Source organism: Pteronotus mesoamericanus, unplaced genomic scaffold (assembly GCF_021234165.1).
Source record: "Pteronotus mesoamericanus isolate MK-2021 breed Mesoamerican mustached bat unplaced genomic scaffold, CSHL_Meso_final contig_182, whole genome shotgun sequence".
NCBI classification, from domain to species: Eukaryota; Metazoa; Chordata; class Mammalia; order Chiroptera; family Mormoopidae; genus Pteronotus; species Pteronotus mesoamericanus.
In genome coordinates, this window is record NW_026555078.1 from 26,825,322 (window position 1) to 26,850,160 (window position 24,839).

General features: G+C 38.8%; 1 pseudogene; it reads left to right on the forward strand.

Moving 5' to 3' along the window:
- The window catches only part of LOC129066089 (uncharacterized), a 168,034-nt pseudogene extending 158,987 nt beyond the window's left edge, over positions 1–9,047 (forward strand).
- The last annotated feature ends 15,792 nt before the right edge of the window (positions 9,048–24,839 follow it).

The window sequence follows — 24,839 nt, forward strand, 5'->3', positions numbered from 1 at the left end:
GTACTGATGTTTGGGGTCTGAGCATATAATGTGATCAGTTTTCCAGGTTTCAGGGCTGAATGGGTGCCGCCCTGTCTACCAGACCCTGACCTGAGGCAAATCTCAGTGATCCTTCAGTTGTTATCCATGATCTCTATCTGTTTTCTGTAATAGCCTTTTGACATTGATTGATAAGCTTTGCTTGCCTGTTGCATAGCCCTGCACATTGTTTTCAACAAAAGCCACTTCAAGGGAGAGGCTTGGGGACATTCTCCACTAGAGGGAATCACTATCCCCTTTTCCTGGCAGACCGAGAAGAATCTGGAATGACTTATTTCCTCCATCTGCGGCAACCTGGGTGGACTCTGCAGGAACAGGGTATCCCCATCAGCTGAAGATTTTTGCCTCTATATTCATAAGAGATATTGATCGTAGTTTTCTTTTCTTGTAACGCCTTTGTCTAGTTTTAGTGTTAGAATGATGTTGGCCTCATAGAATGAGTTAGGAACTATTCTCTTTGCTTTCACTTTCTGAAAGGGATTATAGACAATTGGTAGCACTTGTTTCTTCAATGTGTGGTAGTATTCACCAGTGAACCTATTTGGTTGCCTAGTGCTTTCTGTTCTGGAAAGTTATTGTTTCAATTTCTTTGATATATATAGATAGGCCCATTCATATTTGACTATTTGTTCTTGTGTGAGCTTTGGCAGATTATAACTTTCAAAGAATTGATCTGTTATATCTGTGCTATCACATTTGTAGGAATAGGATTTTTCAGAGTATTCCTTTATTCTTTTAATGTTTGTGGGATCTGAAGAGATGACTCCTCTTTCATTTCTGAATTTGTATCCTACCTCTTCTTAGCCTTGCTAGAGACTTATTGACTTGATTGATCTTTTCAAAGAAACAGCTGTTAGTTTTATTTATTTTCTTTATTGGTAATTTCCTGTCTTCAATTTTATTGATTTCTGCTCTGTTATAATTTCTTTTCTTCTGCTTGTTTTGAATTTAATGTGCCATTCTCTGGATTCCTAAAGTGCTCTCCCCACCTTTCCCCAGATCAGTTAAGCCCTAATAATACCACTGCTGGACAGGCTCTGGCTAGTTGTCTCTGAGGGCATGCCTTGTTAAGAAGAAAGTGGTGTCTGGCATACTTCAAAATTGTTCCTTTGCTCTTCTCCCTACCAGAGAAGATTTTTAAATATTTTTTTCTAATATTTAAGGTGGGAAATTGGTCAAGCTTTTGGTGGTAAATATCACAATATTGTGGGGTCCTACTATCTATGGGTCAGTTTTGCTCCTGGGGTGGCTAATTAAATTCATGGTTCACATGCACATCTCACAGATGCTTGGTCATGCCCTACATCCTTAGTGTTCTCTCTCAAACATCTTCCTCATTTTGCAATAGGAATAGGATGAGAATTTTCTAAATGTTTAATGTCTAGTTTCTTTTTGCTTAAAATTTACTTCTTCAGGTCATTCATCTCCTTTTGCATTTTACTATAAGCAGTTATGAGGAACCAAGCCACTCTTTTAATGTTTAGCTTAGAAATATCCTCAGCTAAATATCCAAGTCCACAGCTAGAAAATTCTACCTTCCACAAAACATTAGGACCCGAACACAACCAGCCAAGTTCTTTGTCACATTATAACAAGGATCGCCTTTCCTCTAGTTTCCAATAACATGTTTTTTCATTTCCGTCTGAGAACTCAACAGAACTCAACTTTAACATCCATATTTCTATGACATTTTATTCAAGACCATTTGGGTATTCTCTAAGAAGACTGAGGCTTTCTCTATTGCTCCCCTCTTTTCTTTTTGAGTTCTCACCATAACCACCTTTAAAGGACCATTCATGGCGATGATGGCTTTTTCTCACATGCACCTCAAAATTCTTCTAGCCTCTACCCATTACTTAGTTCCAAAGCCACTTCCACACTTTTATGTATAGTGGATGAGAATTCCTTACTCATAGGGAATATCTTCCAAGACTCCCCTCCCCCCACCAGCAGATGCCTGAAATCATGAATAGTACCAAATCCTATGTATACTATGTTTTTTCATACACACACACACACACACACACATACGTACATATACCCATACTTATTATACAGTTTAATTTATAAATCAGGAACAGCAAGAGGTTAACAATAACTAATTATAAAATAGAAAATTATGACAATATGCTGTAATAAAAGTTATGTGAATATGGTCTCTTGCTCTCTCACCCCGATAAGCAATCTGATAACTGAAATGCTACTAAGTGACCACTGAGTGAGAAGCAAATACACAGCCAATATGCTGGACAAAAGAATAATTCAAGTCGTGGGCAGGACGGAGGGGGATTTCATCGTGCTACTCAGAGCATCATGTAGCTTAAAACGTATAAATTGTTTGCGTCGGGAATTCTCCATTTAACATTTTCAGAGCCCAGTTAACTGTGGATAACTGAAACCAGGGAAAGGGAAAGCGTGGATAAGAGGGGACTGCTGTACCTGCTACGGTAGCATCCTCACTTCTCAATACCAACTGCGGTCTCAGTTCAGGCTGCTAAACAAATTCCTTAAACCTGAATGGTTCATAAAAAACCAGACGTTTATTTCTCCTAGTTCTGGAGGCTGGAAGTCCAAGATCATGGTACCAACACAGTCAGGTTCTGATGAGGACCCTATTTTAGTTTTTTTAAATTTTAAAACTTTATTTTTAGTGTTGACACTATGACAGATGTCCCCATTTTCCTCCCCTTTGTCCACCTCCACCCAGCCCCCACCCTGCTTCCTTCTCGCCGTCACCATGCTGTTGTCTGTGTCTAAAGTGATGCATAGATGCTGGTTGGCTACTCCCTTCGCCTCCTTTCATCCAGTCCCCCCACCTACTTCCCTCTGACAGCTGTGAGTCTGTTCCATGCCTCTGCTTCTATTTTGTTCATTGGTTTATTTTGTTCAGAAGAATCTATTTTAGTTTGTAGTCTGCCAACTCTGTATATTTCAACGGCAAAAAGAACAAGCTCTCCTGTGCCAGGGGCACTAGTTTCATTCAGGAAAGCTCCTCCCTTATAACGTCATCTCATCCTAATTACCCCCCAAAGACCCTCCCTTTCTAATACCATTATATTGGGTAGGGGGATAAGATTTCAACATATGGATTTTGTGGGCACACAATCATTCAATACATAACAAGCTCCTATTACACAGGATAGTTTAACTTAGAAAAATATATAAATGTAACTCAACTCATCAGCAAGTTAAAGGAAAATTTCATATGGCCATTTCAATGGGAGAATCAAATTAAATACAATACTCGCTTTAGTGGGGGGAGACTATCAGAAAACTAGCAATATTAAGGAAGATCCTTAACCTCATAAGGTGTAACCAAAACAAGCTTACATCAGATTCAGGAATATTTCCTTTAAAATTAAGAAAAAGACAAAGATGTACATATATCACCACTTTCATTTAGCATTTTACTAGAGAATCTAATTCCATCCACTTTGGAAGAAAGTTTGGACATTTCTTACAAAGCTAAACATAGTCTAACCATACGATCCAGCAATCACACTCTTACATATTTACCCAACTGATGGAAAGCTTATGTGCAGACAAAAAACTTGTATCCAAATGTTTATAGAAGTTTCTTTTTCATAATTGCCAAAAACTGAATCAACTGAGATAGCCTTCAATAGATGAATGCATGAATTTTTCTATATCCATACAATGGAATATTTTCTACCAATTAAAAAGAATGACCTACCAAGTCACATGAATATATGGATGAGCCTTAAATGCATATAGCTGAGTTGAAGACTGCACACTATATGATTACAACTATATTACATAATGAAACAGGTAAAACAAAAGATATGGTAAAAATAGTGGTTTCCAGTGATTGAGGTGGAGGAAGTGGATTAACTAGGTGAAAACAGAAAAATTTTTAGGGTGGTGAAACTATTTTGTATGATACTAAAAAGACATGACACCATGTATTAGTCAGAACCCAGAGAAATTACAACTCAAAAGAGTGAAACTTAATACATTCAAATATTAAAAATAATTTAAAAGGTCAAGAATCCCAGATGGAATGAAGATGTAACAAAAATAGTCTAAATGTGTTAGAAATATATGTAACAACTTCACTGAAGTGGGGGAAGCTTTGTCCTAAATAAGTTTAGTAAGGATGAGGTATCTGTCAGAGTACCGTAAAAAGGGACTGTGCATCAGCACTGTACTCTAGTTAAGACAGTATTTTCCATTGTATTACAAGTTAATAATTTGAAACCCCCTTTCATTTATACTGAACAAGAATAATTAAATCAATAGATATGGGAGGCAGATTTTCATTGTTCCAGTGGGAAGTTAAAGGATAAGGAAGAAAAGAAAGTTAGAATTATCTGCGTGGTAAATGGGGTTGGAGGTAATATGACCTTAGGTTCCACTTAATGAACAGGTTAAGAAGCAGGTGATTAAATATAGAAACATTTATAGGTATGTGTATATTCACTGGTTAGTATGCACACATATATTTCCTTGCTCTGTCAGCTGAGAGGGTCCAGAAGATACTGCAATGACTCCTAGTATCAATGAGCCTACCCAGGGCCCACTCCTTGACTTCTAATATCTTTCTCCAATAAAACAAAGTTCCTTGGAGAACTAGCCGGCTCTAGAACCATGGCAGGTAAATATATAATATGAACTTGGAGCATATTGTAGTGCCAAAAATGTTTTTAAAAAGTAGTAAAAATACATTAAATAAGAGTACGTCAAAGGGATATGGGAACCCCCTAGAAAATTCCCAATGCCTGAACTTTAAATAATTTGAGCAACCAAATAGATTAAGTAATACTGGGTTATAAACCAAAGTATAAAGCAAGTATCCACAAGTCCACAGCAATGTAAATAAATGAATAACATGTTGTCTTCTTGTTTTTCTATTTAAATAAACCATAGTTCATTGTTAACTCTAGTGACTATTGAAGAGTTTTGTGTTTTTGATAAGTGCCTAATATATGCCTACAGCAAGGAGATAACACCACAGTAGGTTTAGATACTTGCGATCTAGAGATATGACTTCTTTTACTTCCTTATACTAAAAAGGATTTGGACCTTGACTGATGAACACTAAGCATTATGACTTAACAAAGCATTACTTTTTCCTTATTTCCTTCTAATTTTCAATAGCTTTGAACTTCAAATTAGCCTTTATTGGGAAAATGCTCCCAAGTAATTATTTTAGTGTTGAGCTAAATAAGGAAAATTTTGACTATGGTGTATTTCTAAAATAATATAAATACTGCAAAGATACATTCACGCACCTAGCTCTTGTTGCTGTGGTACACGTTTGTGTAAAATGTGTTTAAATGTTTGCTCCTTCTGTCATAGGTGTATATAATCCAGCGGTTCATCAGTGTTACCTTGCCCCTTGGAAACCCAGGTGTGATTGGCTTAGAGTGTAGCCATTTCTCCACTTTGCATGACTAAAAATCCATTTTTATGATTTCTGCCAAATCCTATGGGGTTTAATTTTTCCTGTTGCTCTCTGACTTCAGCTTTTGCATATAATTCTATTGCATATATTTAGGCTTTTCGCCAAATTCCACAAGAACTTCATCTACTCTTAGCAGAGAGCTAGCATTAAGAAGCAAGTGGCCGGTGGACATGGGCATGTGGGTGTGGATTACAGGGAAGAATAAGGTGTGAGGGTAGGAGAGGGAGGTGGGCACAGAGGGAAGCTAACTGAGCTTATTTAGCAGGGTAGAAGCAGGCCGGAACTTGAGGCAGCGCAGAGTGGCAGGTCAATGCAATGCAATGTATCTGCAAGATCAAGCATCAGAAGGAGAAGGAGGCAGTGAGGAAGGAAGGGAGGAAGCAAAGGGAAAGGAGGAAAGAAAAGAATCTCCCACACAGAGTGGGAAGGCTCTCATATCATATAACTGGGTAGCAAGCCACTACCAGGCAAGCTGAAGGATCCCAACAGCAGGGACTAAAACTGTGAGCTGCCCAGATCTTGCCCAGGTGGCACAGGATTCATAATCAAAGCTAACTTCCTATTTATGGAGAAAGTTTGTGATTAACTCAAATGCTTAACTTAACCATTGAGTAAATTTCATTCTGAATTTTTGTGAACAAGTAAACCTAAACTCAACTTACTATAGAGTAGCAAGACCCAGCATTTTGTAGAATCTGAGTTCTCCACCACTACTGTACTAGCATAATGCATATTAAATGCAATTTTTTGAATAAAGCAGCCTGCACATTATTTCTCTCTCCATGGACCACACATAGGAATAACTACAGCAGAAGTCTGAAATCACATCTCCCCATAGCACCCTGGTTTCTCTGTTGCCATGACAACCCTAGAGAGAATGAAATGAGGTTCCAAGATATGATCAAATTCATTGATTTTTTTTCAAAAATCAGGTTACGTATTTCATGAATAGCAAATCCTGAGTACCAAGTTAAAATTAAATTAGACCATATTGCTTGAATTATCTTATTATACACATTCAAGTAAGGGACTTCACAATCTAGAAATCAAAAGGACTGTATCCCTGGAGCTGCTGAACTAAATCTAGTATCCTCTCCTTTTATGTTTTTACAATGAACATTGAATCACCTGAATGGACTGCTGATGGCAAAAACAGTGAGTTGTCACTTTCTGTCACCAGTTGTATTCTGGAAAACTGGTGTTCAAGCTCAGTGTTTTGATATATTGTTTGGATGATAACCAGTATTTGAATATTTGGTGAAAAATATATACTTAAAATTAGCACAAATGACAATAACCTTGGAAAATATCAGTTAGTAGGTAACAATGAAATAAACACATTGAAGCCATAAATATGCATAACTGTTACTGATAAGAAAGACCACTTCTGTTAGACTTAGAAATCTACAAACCAAATTTTATTGAAAAACTTACTTTGGACTTAGATACACATTTTATGTTACCCATCAGCGTGAGAACTTTCAATACGAATTGCTATGTTTACTATTTATGCCTAAGGTTACCAATATCTGATATGTCTAGAGGCAATAATTTTTAATAGGTTAGAGATACACTATATTTTCATTTTTATTAAATGCTGTGTTTTTTTTTTTTTAAAGGGATAGGCCAATTTCCTCTAGAACTTGGCTTACTTGTTTGACTGCCTACTCCATAGGTTAGGCTTGCAGGACTAATGACACATTAAAGGCTTTTAGCTGCTCCATTTCATAGCTGAGAGTTTTATGTGTGAAAGGAGGACAGTTCAAAAGGAGCACTTATCAGGATTTAAGGGGAATGGTATGTAAAAAAACTATTCCCTGGTCCTTTATAAAATAATAATGAGATTTTATTTATGGCCTATATATTTATAGTTCAGGGTGAATTAAAAATAAATAAGAGTTCTTTTTATTTTGAGAAACAGAATAGTAAATAAGTCTCAATATCTGGAAATAATGTGGTTTTGATCATTTGTCTCATTGTTCATTGTAAATTGTGAACAAGGAAAATTGAATATAGCCAAGTGTTATGGAATTATGTTCGGCAAAAATTCATATGTTGAAGCCTTAATTGTTAACACCTTAGAATGTGGTTGTATTTGTGCTCACTTCAGCAGCACATTTACTGAAAAAGAATGTGACTTTATATTTGGAGATAGAATATTTCAAGAAATAATGCAGGTTAAGTCAGGCCATAAAGATAAAGGGTGGGGCCTTAATCAATATGACTGTGTCCTTATTAGAAGAGGAAGACACATCAAAAATGTTAGCACAAGGAAAAGACATGTGGGGATATAGAAAATACAGACAGGGATGACACAGGAAGAAGGCAGCCATCGTCAAGCCAAGGAGAGAAGCCTTAGTAGAAACCAAACCTTCTAACATCTGGATCTTGGACTCCCAGCCTCCAGAACTTTGAGAAAATAAAGTTTGGCTGCTTAAGCCACACAGTCTCTGGCACTTCATTCTGACAGCCCTAGCAAACAAATACACCAATTCTGAGAAATTAAAATCAATTCAGATCACCTCATTTGGAGGAGGGCTTTCTATTCAAGCATCTCAACTCAGAGTATACAGGCTCTCCTCTTCCCTGTTCCTTACTAATCCGTGCCACATTAGAGGGATGAAATAAAAAACAAATATGTTTATCTACCTCAAAAAGTAAGGACCAAGATCAATTGCCTCTCTTTGGATTGTTTCTCCTTCCTGGCATCTCTTGGCTGGAATCTGGAGAACTGCTCTGGCAAAAGGACAGCTTAAACAACCTGAACCTTGGAAATTACTTTATGAAACAGCAAGTTAAATTTTGTAATGTTATTTTAAGCTTAATAAAGTCTCCACAATCTGGAGAAGAGAGGGGTGAGCCCAAGAGAAGTTGTTCTGTGAGACTCCCTTAAGTAGAGTGTCTAAATAAATAATTCACCAGAGCCAAGTGAGTATACTGTGACATTCACTGCTTTACAGTTATATTAGGGGAAGGGGGTGCATAGGATGCTCATCATACTTACATGGATATTTTACCTGAGAAAGCCATGAATGAGATACTAAATAAAGGAGCCCAGGAATACAAAGCAAATACTCTGAGACAAAGGCCATTCCTGCCCTGCAAATGCAGGCATATTATTTCTTCACTGAAAGTCTAGATGAAGGTAACTTGTGGAGCTATAAAGGTTAGAGGCATCCCTTCTGAGGCATTTTAGTCCCAGGTGGTAAAGAGATGTTGTCAATAAATCACCTTTGTGCTGGAACATGTGTGATTGTCTCTGCATGATTCCTATCAACCAAATCTTCAGAAATGTCTTTCTAAATTCCCACTCTCATGTTTTTCCTCAAATTCAAGTCAAAAAGATCTTCAGGAAATGATGCACTCTAGATCCAAACTGCCTTCCAAACTTGAAACAGGTGAGAACACTGATGAGAAACGACTAGTTCTGGATGCGTGCCCTACTTCAAAAGAAGGAATTTGCATGGCCATGGTGGAGGTATTTCCACCTCCCAAGAGCCTGATGCTGCACCGTCCGAGTGCCAGACCTGCAGAGACTGTCATCACAGCTGTCTTTACTGCAGCTGTGACTTCTGAGGGGTAGAAGGGGACAAGGGAAGTAGGATGAAAGGAAAGAAATAATTCAGGATGTATGACAGATGCACTGGGATTAAATAGTCTTTTATTTGGTAGTATACTTAGTTATGCATGAATTCCACCCTATGAGAAATCATGTGCATTACCTGTTTTAGTTTTAAGCTACATACACGGAAGCAAAGGCTCCCCACATCCTATTACTATGGCAACATTTCTATCCCTCAGTTAGAAACCTTAATTTAAGACATTTTGTGCATTACTCACAGTGCTTAATATGTGTAGGGGGCCTCTGAGCAAGACTTTTCCATCTTACTAGCCTATTCCCATACCTTTCATATTAGTTTATTGTAATATCCATAGTGCCTCTACTACATGTACAGGCTACATTCTGGGGATTCAATGCTGAATACAAGACCATGGCATGCTGACAGCCATCCAGCACACCCCTCCCTGGAAACACACTGAAAAAGAATCACTCTCCAGCAGTCCTTTCTCAAAATTTCTCATTAAGCCACTCTAATTTTCTACCTCTCCTCTACTTTGGTACAGTGTGCATATTAAAATTTCCAAGGATAGAGTCTAAACTTAGTAGTTATATTTTAAATAATTATTTTAAGATACTGAATCACAAGCCCTTCATTAATATTTAGGCAAAAGCCTAAGCATGACATACATATATAGAACATACCATAAAGAGTTGTGTCATGAATGAATGAAGTGAATAAATTAACAGACTCATGAATAATGTGTAGGTAGATCAATTTCTATCTGTGTTGGTTCTTCTTAGCTTCAGTGTAATACAGTGATAAATGATGGGCTTGTCCCTAAATTGAGAGAGGATGGTAGAAACTGCATTTTTCTGAAGCCAATGAACCTCTTGCATAGACTTTGGACTAACTTAAAAGTGTTGGGAGTCAGGGAAAAACATGCATTAGAACATGAATGACCCTGCCAATTACTAACTGTGACCTTGTGAAAACAGAGGTAAGGGTTGTGGTGAAGATTCAAGGACATAATACTTGCATAAAACGTGGCATGTAGTATGTGCCTAATACATATTTGCAGTAATAGCATAGTTGTAGTAGTAGTATGAGTACCAGTACTTTCACTGGTATCTGATAGGTTTGTCCCAGGGTTTGGGTTTTTTTTGTATATTTTATTGATTATGCTATTACAGTTCTCCCATTTATTTTTCTCCCCTTTCACCCTTCTGCCCGGTACCCCCATTTTCTCCAGCAATCTCCCCCTCAGTTCATGTCCATGGGTTGTACATATAAGTTCTTAGACTTCTCCATTTCCTATACAGTTTTTAACCTGCCTCTGTCTATTTTATACCTAAAAATTATGCTTCTTATTCCCTATACCTTTTCCCCCAATACCCCCCACCCCCTCCCCACTGATAACCCTCCATGTGATCTCCATTTCTGTGATTCTGTTCCTGTTCTAATTGTTTGCTTAGTTTGTTTGTTCGTTTGTTTTTTAGGTTCAGTTTTTGAGTTGTGAGTTTGTTGTCATTTTACTCTTCATAGTTTTTATTTTCTTTTTCTTAGGTAAGTCCCTTTAACATTTCATATAATAAGGGCTTGGTGATGATGAACTCCTTTAATATTACCTTATCTGAAAAGCACTTTATCTGCCCTTTCATTCTAAATGATAGCTTTGCTGGATGGAGTAATCTTGGACATAGGTTCTTGCTTTTCATGACTTCAAATACTTCTTGCCAGTGTCTTCTTGCCTGTAAGGTTTCTTTTGAGAAATCAGCTGTTAGTCTTATAGGAACGCCTTTGTAGGTAACTCTTCTTTTCTCTTGCTGCTTTTAAGATTCTCCCTTTATCTTTAAACTTTTGCATTTTAATTATGATGTGTCTTGGTGTGGTCCCTTTTGGGCCCAACTTCTTTGGGATCCTCTGAGCTTCCTGGACTTGTATGTCTATTTCCTTCACCAGATTGGGGCAATCTGCTTTCATTATTTTTTCAAATAAGTTTTCAATTTCTTGCTCTTCCTCTTCTCCATCTGGCACCCCTATGACTCAGATGTTGGTATGTTTAAAGTTCATTATAATCAAGAAGCTCATTAAATCTGACCAAACTATTATTAAAGCATTAACTTTATAATGACTTAACATCATTAACAATGCAAACAATATAAGTACAGGTATAATGTCTAAGATGATTAGAGAAAGAAGTTTCCCTATAATATTTATGTGATTTTTAAGCTCATAAAGGTAAGTTAGGTTCAAGCATAATCTGTAAAAAGCCCTTACAAGGAAAACTGAGTTATCCTCTTATGACTATTACAAATTCTACTAGCCAAGGAGTCAAAATGTATTTCTTATTTATGCCAAACTCTTCAGTCATAGGACTTGAAATATACTACATATATCTATATATACTGCATATAATTAGTGTGACTAAATGACATTTTATTAACCTTGCCATTTGTATATAGGGTTTGAGAATGTTAGAACAATGATACTAAGAGAGCATAAATTTAAATAAAGTTTTAAGCAATTTTAATGATCAAAATGAAGTGATGGGATAAACCAGGATCTTTGACTCTTTCTCACTAGTGCCATTGTTCTCCTGTGGCAAAGGGCATAGTCAAAAATGAACAACCCCATAACACAAATAATGAAAACTATGTGGTGCCTATGATAATTACAGCCTCAAAAACAGATTTTATTGGCATCTTTTGAACCACAAAGATGAAAAGCTGAAAATGTAGCCATTATTTCAAGCTTCCTCTTAACAACAACAAAATATCATATTATTATTAAACCCCTATACTTTGTGACTTGTCACTCACCTGCTCATAATTGTTCTAGAATTGTCCCTCTTCCACTCCAAAGGCAAGCAGTTTCTCCAAGCTAGTGAAGTAGAGCCTTGCTCAGTTCTGCTGACACCAGGTCCTCTATCTGGAATGCTGCCCCACTCCTCTGTACCTATTCCTACAATAGCTATTCTCTGAGAATCAGAAGTGTTCTCACCTCCCACTGACAGTTCCCAGTGCTGTGTCCAGACCAGCTTTGAGCTCTTAGAGTCCCTCTACTCTCTGAATGACTCTTTTGAATAACATATCATCCTGTGTTGTGACATTTCTTGTCTCAAAGCTGCAGAGAACTATTTTTATTTCTGAATAACAGCCTCCAAAATATATAGGTCCTGGTTCTCCTAAATTAGTCTAAAGCTTTTTGAAATCAAAGACTCTTTATCCTCTACCACAAAAACCAAACACAGCACTGCATCATAGTTAATTTTTAAAGTATCCAGTATAAGATTATGAGATCGAATTACATTTTAATATCCTGAAGATTTCTTGAAGTCACCTTAAAAGTCACATTATCAGGAGTCAAGTATAAGAGAAGTGTGAACATTTAGAAGGGAGGGTTACTGTTGACTTAGAATGCTGCATATGATATGGACTGTCCATATGTAGGAGGACGGAGGTTTGATAAATTATGAGTTGATATATTTCATATCAATTCATTTAATTTTATGGAAAGTCATTTTTAATGAAGAAAGTATACAGAAAAATGGTAAAACATGTGAGTGTGGAAGCAAATAAAAGTGTTAAATAAGTTATTGAGTGTTAAAATAAGCAAACACTACCACCTTAATCCTGAAATAAGAAATCAGGTATTTCCATTCTTTGAAGAATCATTAAAATGCAAAGTCAGTAGGTCTTTCATTTCACTTTGCTTCAGCTGCAATCACCTACCAAACACTGGATTCCCTTATGGATATATTTATGACATTTTTATGGATCTGCGTTAAGTTTATAAATCTCCTTAAGATCAATACCAGAAATCTCTAATTTCTTTAGAATATTTACAGTGAGACACAGTAAATGTTCAATAACTATTGACCCTGTTTGAGTGATTAAACCTTGAAATTTGAGTTTACTTATTTTAAAAATATATGATCATATATAGTTGATAGGAACCAAAAGCATTGTCTGAATGATACCTCTGTGTGTCTGGCACATAACTGCTACTTAAAAATTATCTGTGCTGGAAAAGGAGAGAGGCAAAGTGGAGGGAGAAAAAGGGAGAGAATGCTATGTCTTGTAGGTTTTGGTGTAAAATATAAACTGTACATTAACCCTATTAAGGGTAATATGTTACCAGATGTAGGTACAAACAGGGTGTATAACATTTCCAGAGTCGAGATATAATCCCCCTACTCTTTGCTTTCTGTTTTTTGTTCAACTAATATTTATTGAAATATAGAATGTCAGCTTTCTCCCCCTCCCCATCTACCTAGATATCAGCAAAGCTAGTTTCCTTTTATCTCCAGTAGCAGAAACATTATTAAAAGTAATGATATTTTACTTAAGCAGGAAGAACATTTAACAAATAGCATTTGCATTGAGAAAAAAAAAAAAGTCCGCAACAAAAATGCCAAATTGCTGAATAGCTTATGTTAAGTATTAGAAGCCAAAAATATGCTGAAACTTTGTAACTGTGCCCAGAGTTACATTTAAGCCAAAGAATCATTACTTCCTCTTTGAAGTAAAATCTTCTAATACAGCAAGAAACCTTTCTCTGAATTATTTGGTAAACAGCACATTTAGTACTGTTTTGTACACAAATAATGCCACTTTTTTTAAGGTGCTTAAAATATTTTTGCAAACACCCAGTTAACTTCAGAGCATCATGATTAAACCAATACAATGTTTGTATCTTTTTTGTAGGAATGAAACTCAAAGCCTGTAGTAATCAAATTGTTGTAGCAAGATAGGGCCAGGACCCTCCTCATCCTTACCTCCTCCTCTGTCTTCCTATAGGTCTGCCTGTTTCCAGATTCTGCACTAAAATAGGAACTGGTTTTCCCATCTGGGACATCTCATGAACTGTTAACGGCAGGGTGGGGGGTGGGCAGGGTAGAGAGAGAGAGAGAAGGAAGCAGTAAACCTAGGCATCTTTGGCTGTCACTCAGGAATAAATTCAAGAGGTGAGCTTAAGAATATTTTCAGCTGGCGCAACTACAGCTGGCTTTATAGATTACAATTACTTACTGATAATTGTAATGTTTGCAAATAACTACTACTTCCAGGGACATCCACAGTCTCTCAGAGCTTTCCAGGTTTCAAAGAAAATGATTGGCAGTCTCTTTTCAATGACATGGTAAAACAGAGCTCTTAAAAACTCACTCAATTGAATCCTGATGGCACATAAACATATAAAAAGATGTTCCATATCATATGTCATCAGAGAAATGCAAATTAAAACACTAAGATACCACAACACATCTCTTTGGATGGCCAAAATCCAGAACACTGACAACACCAATGTTGGTGAGGATGTGCATCAGTAGGAACTCTTGCACATTGTTGGTGGAATGCAAAATGGTCAGCCAGTTCACAGGAAAGTTCAGTGGTTTCTTACAAAACTAAACATACTTTTACTATAGGATCCAGCAATCCTGCTCTTTGGTATTTACCTAAGTGAGTCAAAGCTTTCAAATACCTGTATGAGGATGTTTATAGCAGCTTTATCCGAAATTATCAAGACGTGGAAACCACCAAGCTATCCTTCAGCAGATGAATGAATAAGTGACCTGTGGTACATCCAGACAATGGAATATTACTCAGTGATAAAAAGTAATGAGCTATGGCTTTGACTGGTGTGGCTCAGTTGGCTGGCATCATCCTGCAAAGTGAAAGGTCACCAGTTTGATTCCTCGTCAGGGCACATGCCTGGGTTGCAGATTCAGTCCCTGATTGGGACAAATATGAGTGGCAGCTGGTCAATGTTTCTCTCTCACATTGATATTTTTCTCCCTTTCTCCCTCCCTTCCTCTCTCTTTAAAAATAAATTAAAATTAAAATTAAAAACAGTAATGAGCTATTAAGCCATGAAAAGATATGGAGGAACCTTAATTACCTATTACTAAGTGAAAGAAACCACTCTGTAGGGGCTATATACTGTATAATTCCAACTATAATGACATTCTAGAAAAGGCAAGACTATAAAGACAATAAAAAGATCAGTGGTTGCCAAGTGTTTGTGAGGAGAAAGGGATGGATAGGTAAAGCACAGCAGATTTTTAGATTTTTAGAACAGTGAAACTATATGACACTGTAATTGCGGATAGATATCATTATAAATTGTCCAAACCCATAAAATGTACAACACCAGGAGTGAACTAAGGATTCTGGGTATGGTTTTCGGACTATATATGAGACACAAAAAGGAAAGACAGAAATAGAGAGAAAGAGAGAGAGCAGGGGAGTGGGGGGTGAGGGATGAATCCAAAAGTTACTTTGCATCAGTTGAACCATTATTTTCAAAAGAAAGCAAGCACTGAAGACCAGAACTAGAATAAACTAACAGTAAAACACAAAACATCACCACTATGAAGTTTATGTTAGCAATAATTTTTGTAACAAAAAACAGAGTCTACCATCTGACCTGAGGTGGAGATTAGGTGGAATATATTAGATCTCAGTCTACCCCTACCATAATCCATGAGCCAAAAGCAATAGAGGTACTGCTCTATTTCTATTCAAATTAATTAATTTTTTCCTGCTACTTGTTATGTACTGATCCCACACACACACACACACACACACGCGCGCGCGCGCGCGCACAGAGTTGTGTTATCTTTTACTGAAACATTAAACATTTGCCCCAAAGGGGACATTCAGCAATGTCTGGAGACACTTTTGGTTATCACACCTGAGGGAATGGAGGATGCTCCTGGCATCCAGTCGACGGCGAGACCAGGGATTCTGCTAAACATCCTGCAAGTCAAGGAACAGCCCCACACCCCAACCCACAGCAAAGCATTATCCCGCCCCAAATGTCAATAGCGCTGAGGGTCCCTGCACAAGAATTGACTCTACTTTTTTTTGTCTGTGCCAGCTTACTTTGTACCAGCCTTAATGATGTTAGTTTTGACCCTGTGTAATACACATCATATAGAGAAACTCCTTAAATATATTTATATAAATTGGCTTGTGTTTTAAACATTAACTATTCTTCTATAATATATTACCAGTATTTATTTGTTGTTATAGAACTACATGTATGGTATGAAAGTTCATTTATCAGTTAGCATATTATAGGGTTTTTTGCCTGTTATTATCTAATACATAGCGAATATATTTTAACTGTGCAATTTTATACATTTTTTTCAGGATGAATAGAATACTAATATCCATAATATCACAATATCATATCCAGAACATAGGATTTGTCACATGGACTCCAAAATACAGTATAACATATATACAATTAATATATTTCTCCTAAAATATATTTTTATATTTGTGTATAATGGAATGTACTATTTTCAAAATAATCTACTTTAAAAAATTGAGATGGGGTTTTTACATTTTGTGCCTTATATACAGTCTGAAAAGTGACATTAGGAAATTTTCCATTAGAAGTTTATTTAAACTCCCCACCCATGTCATTTATAAATACTAGGTTTGTACAGATTAGGTTGAAATCAGCAAACATTTCCTGAGCACTGGAGAAATAATGACGACTAAGAGTTGTTTGCTGTGAAGAACTCACTTCTGACCAAAGTGGAACAGGGACAGCCAAACATTTTCCCTCTTGGGGTAAAATCAATTTTCCTTTTCATATTTTTCCCCTCCCTGAAAGTATCCATTAACTAGTTGTTTCCCTGTTTCCACATAGTCTTAATGATTACCAGCTTTAATAATTTTAACATTATATTGAGTCAAATTTTGAATCATTTAGGACATTTTGGTTCTTTCCAAATGATCTCTACAGATAATGTTACAATGGGAATTTCTTTTTGTTGTTGTCATTCAATTACGGTTGCCCCCATTTTCCTCCATTACTCCCTACCACCCTGCCCACCCCCACCTCCCACATTCAGTCCTCCTCCCCTGGCCCGTTGTCCTTGCCAGTGGGTCCTTTATACGTGTCCCTTGACGACCCTTCCCCTTCTTCCCCCCATTATCCCTCTCCCTTCTGGTTACTGTCAGTTTGGTCCAGAATGTGGGTTTTATTTTTATTTTAGGCTACTTCCTTAAAATAAATTTCAGAGGAGTGGGATTGCTGTGAGAATTTTTATAACTCTATACATATATTACGGTGCTACTTATAAAACTATTGTGCCAACTTCCATTGTAACTAGAATGGTGAGAAAATGTCATTGCATAGTGTCCAGCATTAAGTTTTATATGCTAAAAAATGTTTTTGTAATTGAATGAGATTTTAAATATGTCTTAAATTTTATTAAATTTTAGGTCTTTGGTTACTGTTATGGAAAAAATTTTTCTGTATTCCAATATGCATTTTTTTCTGAAAATGAATATTTATGTTCTATGATGATTTATCTCTTAGACTCCTAAGATTTTTCCATAAAATTAAACATAGCATTATTGTTTATTAATCTAACATGTCTGGTATCAGTTGGCTTATATACTCTTAAAGGACTGTTGTGTTTGTGGTACATTTACCAGGTTTTTAACAACTGAAATAAACTGAAATTCTGAGGATATTCAACATTTTCGACAAAGAGCTTAGATTTGGGGTGATGTGGGGGCAGGATTTAATAGATGTGGTAATAAAAGCAGGTAAGACTAGCTATCCCCTTACCAAAGAAGCATGGTTTGGTTTCGAAATGATTGTAGTAGCCAATTTTAAAGTAAATACGAAGAAAAAAACTCACAGATAACCATCTGTTAAGAAATTCCTTTATTCTTGTCTTTTCTTCCCTTCCACTTTCTCTGTGAGAGCAGTTTAAGGGAATTAATGTGAACATCTGAACATGTTGTTCTGTACTGAGATCACTTAGTCTTTTCTTCTCAAGTCCTTGACCCAGATAAAGAAAGATATGATTTCCGAACTCAGTGAAAGCTTACCTTGGAGGTGAGGGGAGAAAATGCTATCTCAGCTCATAGGGTGATTTCTCTGCTGCCCTACAGTTATAATTGTGCAATTGAGCTTCACTTAAAAATACCTCCCTTTGTTCATCCAGGCTTTCTAGAATCATCACGTAGGAAGGAAATTTGAGATGCCATTTGCCATAACAGACCACATATTCTGAAACAAAACTCAAAACAGCTTAACAAAAGACTTTTTCCTTATTTTCCAATTATTTATAATGATCTTGTAAGTGTTCAAAGGTCATATAAATTTATACACAAAATTCATTGCCTGAGCCTCACTCATCCCCTCTCGGTTCCTAGGCAACCTCATCCCGAGTCAAGGCACTAACAGGACCTGAGTACCATCCCCTCCAAGTTCTGTGTTTTCTGCCCTTCTCTCTCTTTAATTGAGTCAGTTTATTTAAGCGCTTACAAAAATCTCTCCATGCACATCCCACAGGTATTTCAAACACAATACAACCAAAATTGAAGCCATCTTTTATTCCAAACCATTTTCTCTACATCGCATCTTCATCCTGTGAACAATACCACATCATTCATTATCCACATCAGACACCTGAGAGTTCCCAGAGGCCTCTTTCTCTTTTCTCTCCCACATGCAGTCATTAAATCCTGTCTATTCTATCCGAGATGGATCAAAATCTCTCATGTGTATTTCCTTCTCTTCCTCCTGACAAATGCTGCCTGTACATCCTTGTAACTTCTTAGACAAGTTATTGAAATCACCTCCTTGTTGATCTTCACCACCACCATCCACCTACCCCTGACATGCCACGCCACCCTCCTTATCTTTGTCGGGGATCTTTAGAAAATACGCATCCCATGGGACACAGGACCACCACTCCTTCCTGATGATCTTGCCTTCAAGATCTGAGTTTTCTGCTGTCACTGAAATAGTCATGAATAAAATTCATCTTCACCACAACAGGGAAAAAATTAGAAATTTTGTGTTTTTTTAAAGAACAGTTGCCAAGCTGATTGTTTTCCCTAATGGAATTTCTAGGATTGAAAATTTCATATGGAATCTAGTGAACAATCTGAACTACCAAGCAAAATAGAGACAGACTCATAGAGAACAGACTGACAGCTCGGGCAGGGGGGTGGTGTGTTAAGGGGTGGAGGTACAGAGCAAAATGGAAAAAGGGTTCACGGACACGGACAACAGTGTGGTGATTGGGGGAGGGTGGATAGAGGTGGCAGAGGGTGTAAGGGGGATAAATGGTAATGGAAAAAATTGCAATAAAAATATTTTTTAAAAACTGTTCAAGCAGCTTTGTGATCCTGCTTGTTCACTCCCTACCACCCGTCCTTTCCCCCTCCCATCCTTAAATCTCACTTCAGAGTATTTCTTACATTCAAAATACCAATCGTCAACCCAATGATGGAACAGTCAGAAGCAAGGTAAAAATACATGCAGACTTCAAAAGCTACAGATTCCAAAGAGATACAACATGTAATTGCTCAATTAAAGAAACTGACAAATCCTTAAAGAAAGTCCTCCTAAACTGATTTCAATAACATTCAAGAATTTTTTCTCCTTTGAGCTTTTTAGAAAAACCAACTCTTTGAATATATAAACAGGGATCAAAAGAAGAGTGAACACACGAAATATTGTTTTTATCCCTTTCTCAGAGTTAAAGACAATTCCATAGATATCACAAACCAGGGGATGAGAAGAATCACTTTACTTTTATGTACATAAAGTTTTTCAGTGGTATTTTTTAGCTATAATGGGCCAGCCAGTGCGCTATGGAAACCCACTGGCGCCAAAGAGAAGAGCGCCTCATTTTTCTAAGAGTTTCTGAGGCAGAGACTGAACCCACCTCGAGGACTGACACAAAGCCACTATTTTATAAATGTTGTTGAATGAATAGTAGAGGAAAATGCAGATGAAGAGACTTGATCGCAGCTGACCCAGTGGGGTGAGTTGGTGGTCAGGGAAGGCTTCTGGGCAGGGCTCTTTGAGTTACAAGGTAGCGTGTGCTGTTCTCATTTCTGGAAATGCCCTAATCTGTTTCTCTACCTACTGAACTCTTAGTCATCATCCACCACCCAGAGAAAGGCTCTGCTCCTCAGCGAAGCCAGTCCCAGCCATGGCACCCTCCCCATTGAAATTTTCTGTACTTTAGGTTTCTGAAGTGCTTTACTTATATCCAGGTTTATATCCACATTCTCATAATATGTCCTTATCATTTACTGTGTGCCAGGCAGTGTCCTAATGGCTTTGCAATATTATTTCATTTAATCCTGACAGCAATTTTATGTGTAGTTTTACTAATATTCCCTCTACAACTGAGAGAACTGAAGTCCAGACTTTCTAGAATTCTGTCTTTTGCAATACAGAGCAAACTCCTTGAGAGAAGAAAATGCATTTTCTCCATATTTATTACCTCAGCTCACAGCACATGACTTGGCAAATTGTAGATTTACAATCTAGTAATCAAAAAATAAAGTCTCTATTATTGAATAAAGAATGTTTAGCAGAGACACTTGTCCAAATCAAAAAACTCTACTCGTTAGGAGACAATTGAATTCTCTTTAGTATACTCTCCCCTTAACAGCTGAAGTGTTTAGAAAATTATTGCTCTTAGGTAAAAAAAGATAGAAAAATAATTAGTGACTGTTAAATATTATTCTCAAGTCCAAGTAAAGCTTACCAAGATCCAGTTAAGACATTTACTTCAGAAAGACAAATCTCACATCACTGCCAAAAAAAGAAAGAAAGATGTAATGTTTGCAAAACTTCTGTGAGGAATCTCAGTTCAACACTGTGCAGTCCGCTGTTTAATGTGCTCCTAAAGAACAGAGGATGTCTCCAGTTAAAGCTGTTGAAGATGAGACCAACACAGTCTTCATCCCACCGGAACCACGTCAGTGGAGTGTGGAGAAAAACCCAGAGCATAGTGAACAAGGAACAGACCCACCTGACGCCAGCATTTGGAGGATCAAGATCTGTTGAAGTATAAAAAGGAAGACACTGCACAGAGGGTGGCAGAGACCTAAAAGGTGTGTGGAACCATATGAATGGTGTGCACTGTCTGAACACGCAAATGTATTAGACACAACCTGACTGGCCTTTAAGTCTCTGGTTCTCCTGAAATTTCTACGTCATTGGTTATTTTTAAGTAACAAAAATTAAGCCTGGTCTAGAGATTGGAGGCACTTTGATTTTGGAAAGTGTCACATTAACACCTCCTCTCTCTCAGTGATTATAACCTCATTCATTTGGGGCAAGACCCTATTTTAAAATGTCAGCACCCATGAGGAGGTAAACCTTACATCATTATCAGCTAATGCTCAGTTTATCCTATAATTACCTATCAGAGATTAATTCACTCTCAGGTAAGAACAAGAAAAGGATCCAAACCGGGAAAGGATAGGAGTATTAGGAGGAGTAAAACACAACCCCTAAGTGTGAGGAAGGCCCAAAAGCCCATAGTACATGCGCCACAGGTTCCCCAGGCTGGCTGTATCACAAGGACGGGGCAAAGCTGCCAGTATATTCAGGGCGTTGGAAATACGCAGTTTCTACTTAGGAAGCTGAGTAGTTTTAGTGAGGGAGAAGTGCTTCTTTATTAGTCAGAGTCTATTTCAAAAAAAAAACAACAAAACAAAACACCAACAAACAAATAATGATTGGGGTAAGTGGAGTCAAGGGTTACCAGGCCAGTTCCCATGGAGCCGGAGAACCTGCCAAGAATAAGCACAGCACGCTCGCTCGCTCCAGGCTCATCAGTCAGCACCCGGCGAGAGAGAACTCAGGGCTGAAATTAGCCGTCCCAGTCAGTGACTCTGCATTCCATTCTACCCCCAAAGACAAGGTAGAGTGCTACACCCACATGCCCAGATTGGAAAATGTTTGTTTCACAAATTGTATGAAAAAGGCAATGAGATGACACGGACAGTTTACTCCTGTGCACACAGTCAGGTTCTGGAGACAATCAAGGCAAAAGCATGCATCCCTGTCCCAGCCTAATCATCTGACTGGCGGACCAAAGCGACCCAGTAATCAGAACTTTCCAAATGACCGAGCATGGGTTTGGGCTCCAGTGCACAACAGGAGCAAGAAGCCTTCAGTTCAGCTGAAAATGCAGAGAAGCTGAACTGAAGCATCAGATGGTGCAGGAGAAAGAGGGGAAAAAAACCTTGAAGTCCTTCTTTCTGCACTGTTGTGCCCTATACAAAGTCACCCAGCCCTCGTGGGCATGAATGGGAACGCCACTCCACTCTGCAAACTACGCCTGGGCAGGGCTGCATCAGTCCCTGAAGGGCTTCCCATTTCTAACTGGTCTGCCCAAAGTGGGTGCCTTTTATTTTATAATTTGTGCAAAAAGCAATTGTACTTTCATCTTCGTAGGCACAAGCATACCTTCTATATAAGGAGAAACCATATAAGGAGAAGCCATGCCAAGTCCAGTTTAACTGGGTGTGAGTAGGAGCAGAATAGAGCGCTGGGGGGTAACTAGAGCACCCCCACACTTTACCTGCAATTCCTGCCCTTCTCTTCTACAGGCCTCGCTCAACTCTGAGTCTCTGCCCTGCTCTGGTCTCACAACAGAGGGGCCACTGTCTCAGGTAGGCCTAGAGGTCCAGCCAAGGCCCACGGGGCTTGATCTCAGAAGCTCCAGAGAGTCTAGACATGGATGAGAAAGCACACGTGCAGAGTTCCCCAGGAGCAAGGGAAGAGACCGAATGCAGCAGCGCGGCGTGTGGTGTGTATACAGAAGACACCTGTCCAGTTGAGAAGCGGGGAGCTTGGACGGAAGGAGCGGAGTGGTGGGATCACCTCTGGGAAGGGTGTATTTCTTTGTCACATGTTGGAAAATGAGAGCTGGAGGGGGCGTCAGAAGAACCTGAGTTACACAACGGAGTGAGCTAAATCTTAGATTTCACCCATGCTGCGTGCAATCTTCCTGTTTGCTTGTGATCTCCGGGCCCACATCTGAGCTCTCGGTTTCCCGTCCTTTCTAAAAACCAGAATTATCCTGCTTAGGGAGTCCTTTGTGATCTCATAGGTTCATCTTTTCATGAGCCTGGGGATATACTTATATGGTAGGAGGAAGCCATAGATGGTTTTTCTCTTTGTTGAACTCAGCCCCTAAACTCCCAGCTGGCATGAAGGAAATGCAAGAAGTCTAGCCTCATAGAAGCTCCCCTTACCTGGGATGAGGCTCATTCTTTGGCGCTGCTAGCCAGCTTCACTGGAATAAAGGAGCTTTTACGTAGGACAGAGGTTCTCAAAGAGAAGAGCGTCCTTTTCCGGCCTCAGGCACAATCCAGCTTGCCTGTGAATTTTGCATTTTAAGCACCTCAGATCTCAGCTTAATTAAGAGCATCACTGCTCCCAGAGCAATCTGGTGACAGAAAAGCAGGCAAGCAAAAAAAAGCACAGCTCAGCTCAGCAAGCTAAATTCCATCCCTTCGAGCAAGCATTTAAGGAGAAGTTGCTCCTGCAGAGCATGGCACAAGGGCTGCTGGGGAATAGGGCCGGGAAAGGGAGTGAGCTGGGAGCCCTAAGGCCATGGCCTGGTAGAGACCAGACCCACAGACAAGCAGCCAGAGGGCAGCTATATGACAACCTACCACTAAGTGTGCAGTAGTCAGTCTCATCACAAACGTGGAGAGCCACAGGTAAAGGGGTCCAGCAGGACAGCTGGTCCTAAAAATAAATGTAGGGTTGTTGAGATAATTAATTATGACAGTGCCTGGAATGTGCTGAGTGAGAAACTGACGCATAGAATAATTCATAGCTTGGTAGCAGGGCCCCCAAAGGAGACCTCCTGGAAAGACAGTGCTTGTGGCTAACCTGCTGGGGGAAGATGGACACAGCCCCTCCCTCACCGCCACCTTTCCCTCCTGCCCAGAAAATGTGAGCCCAGGAGAACTCACAGAACTAGTTGAGCTAAGCTGCGATCAGCCTGTCCTTTCTCTCTGACAGCTGACACTTCAGAGCACTTAGAAATGCAAAGGACCCAGCTGAAAGCTACCTGTTTGGGAGCCACAGTGAGGCTTCCTCCCTCCCCCACCATCTCCCTGACCTGTGTGTGGAAGGGGGTGTGAATCCAGAACACACTTTTCTCAGTAAAGAAAATGACATTTTAATGAACCGGAACTAACTTGGACTCATCTAGAGCTAAGAGACAAGAGGAGAGAGAGAAACAGAAGAAGGATGGGGAGGAAAAGGAGGAGGAAGTGCGGCTAAGGTTTTGTAGGGCAGGCAGGGTATCAGGGAGGCGCTGAGGGTAGCACTGGAGTCAGCCCGCCTGGACCTGAGCCCCAGCCTGGCCCTTCTCCAACCACGTGGCTTTGAGCAAATTATTAACCTTGTTTGTCCAGTGAGAATAAAAACAGTACCTATCTGATAGAGTTCTGTGGATATTAGATGAGTTACATATGTAAAAGGCTCAAAAACAAGAGCTCGCAGTCTCTCTGTCTATAGTATAATCTCTAAAATTGTTACCTATTGTTAGTCTCGGACAACACTGGGACATAGACGCTATGATTACCCCCATTTTGCAGAAGAGGAGATTGAGACACTGAGCCCAAGTCACACAGCTAGTAAGACAGCAGCAGGCCTGGGAACAGAACCCATAGCCTGCGATGCCACTGAGCTGCTCTGTGTCTACAGCGCTACACTTCACAACTGGACAAAGGGGCTTGTCCAACCTCACATGAAATAAATTATTTCTCTGCAGGTACTAGGATTTCATATAGACTTCTATTAGTTTGATACTTCTTAGTATCAATCTTTATCTGTGTAAACCAAGCCAGTTTCATAAGCATTCACCGCCTTGGCCCACAGGTGCACTCTTTCTTTCAAATCTGCATATTAAAGTGCACATTCCTAGTGCCCCACCTGAACCTCTAAAATCAGATTTTCTGGAGTGGAGCCTAGGAACCTCCGCATTTTTAATACCACCCCCACAA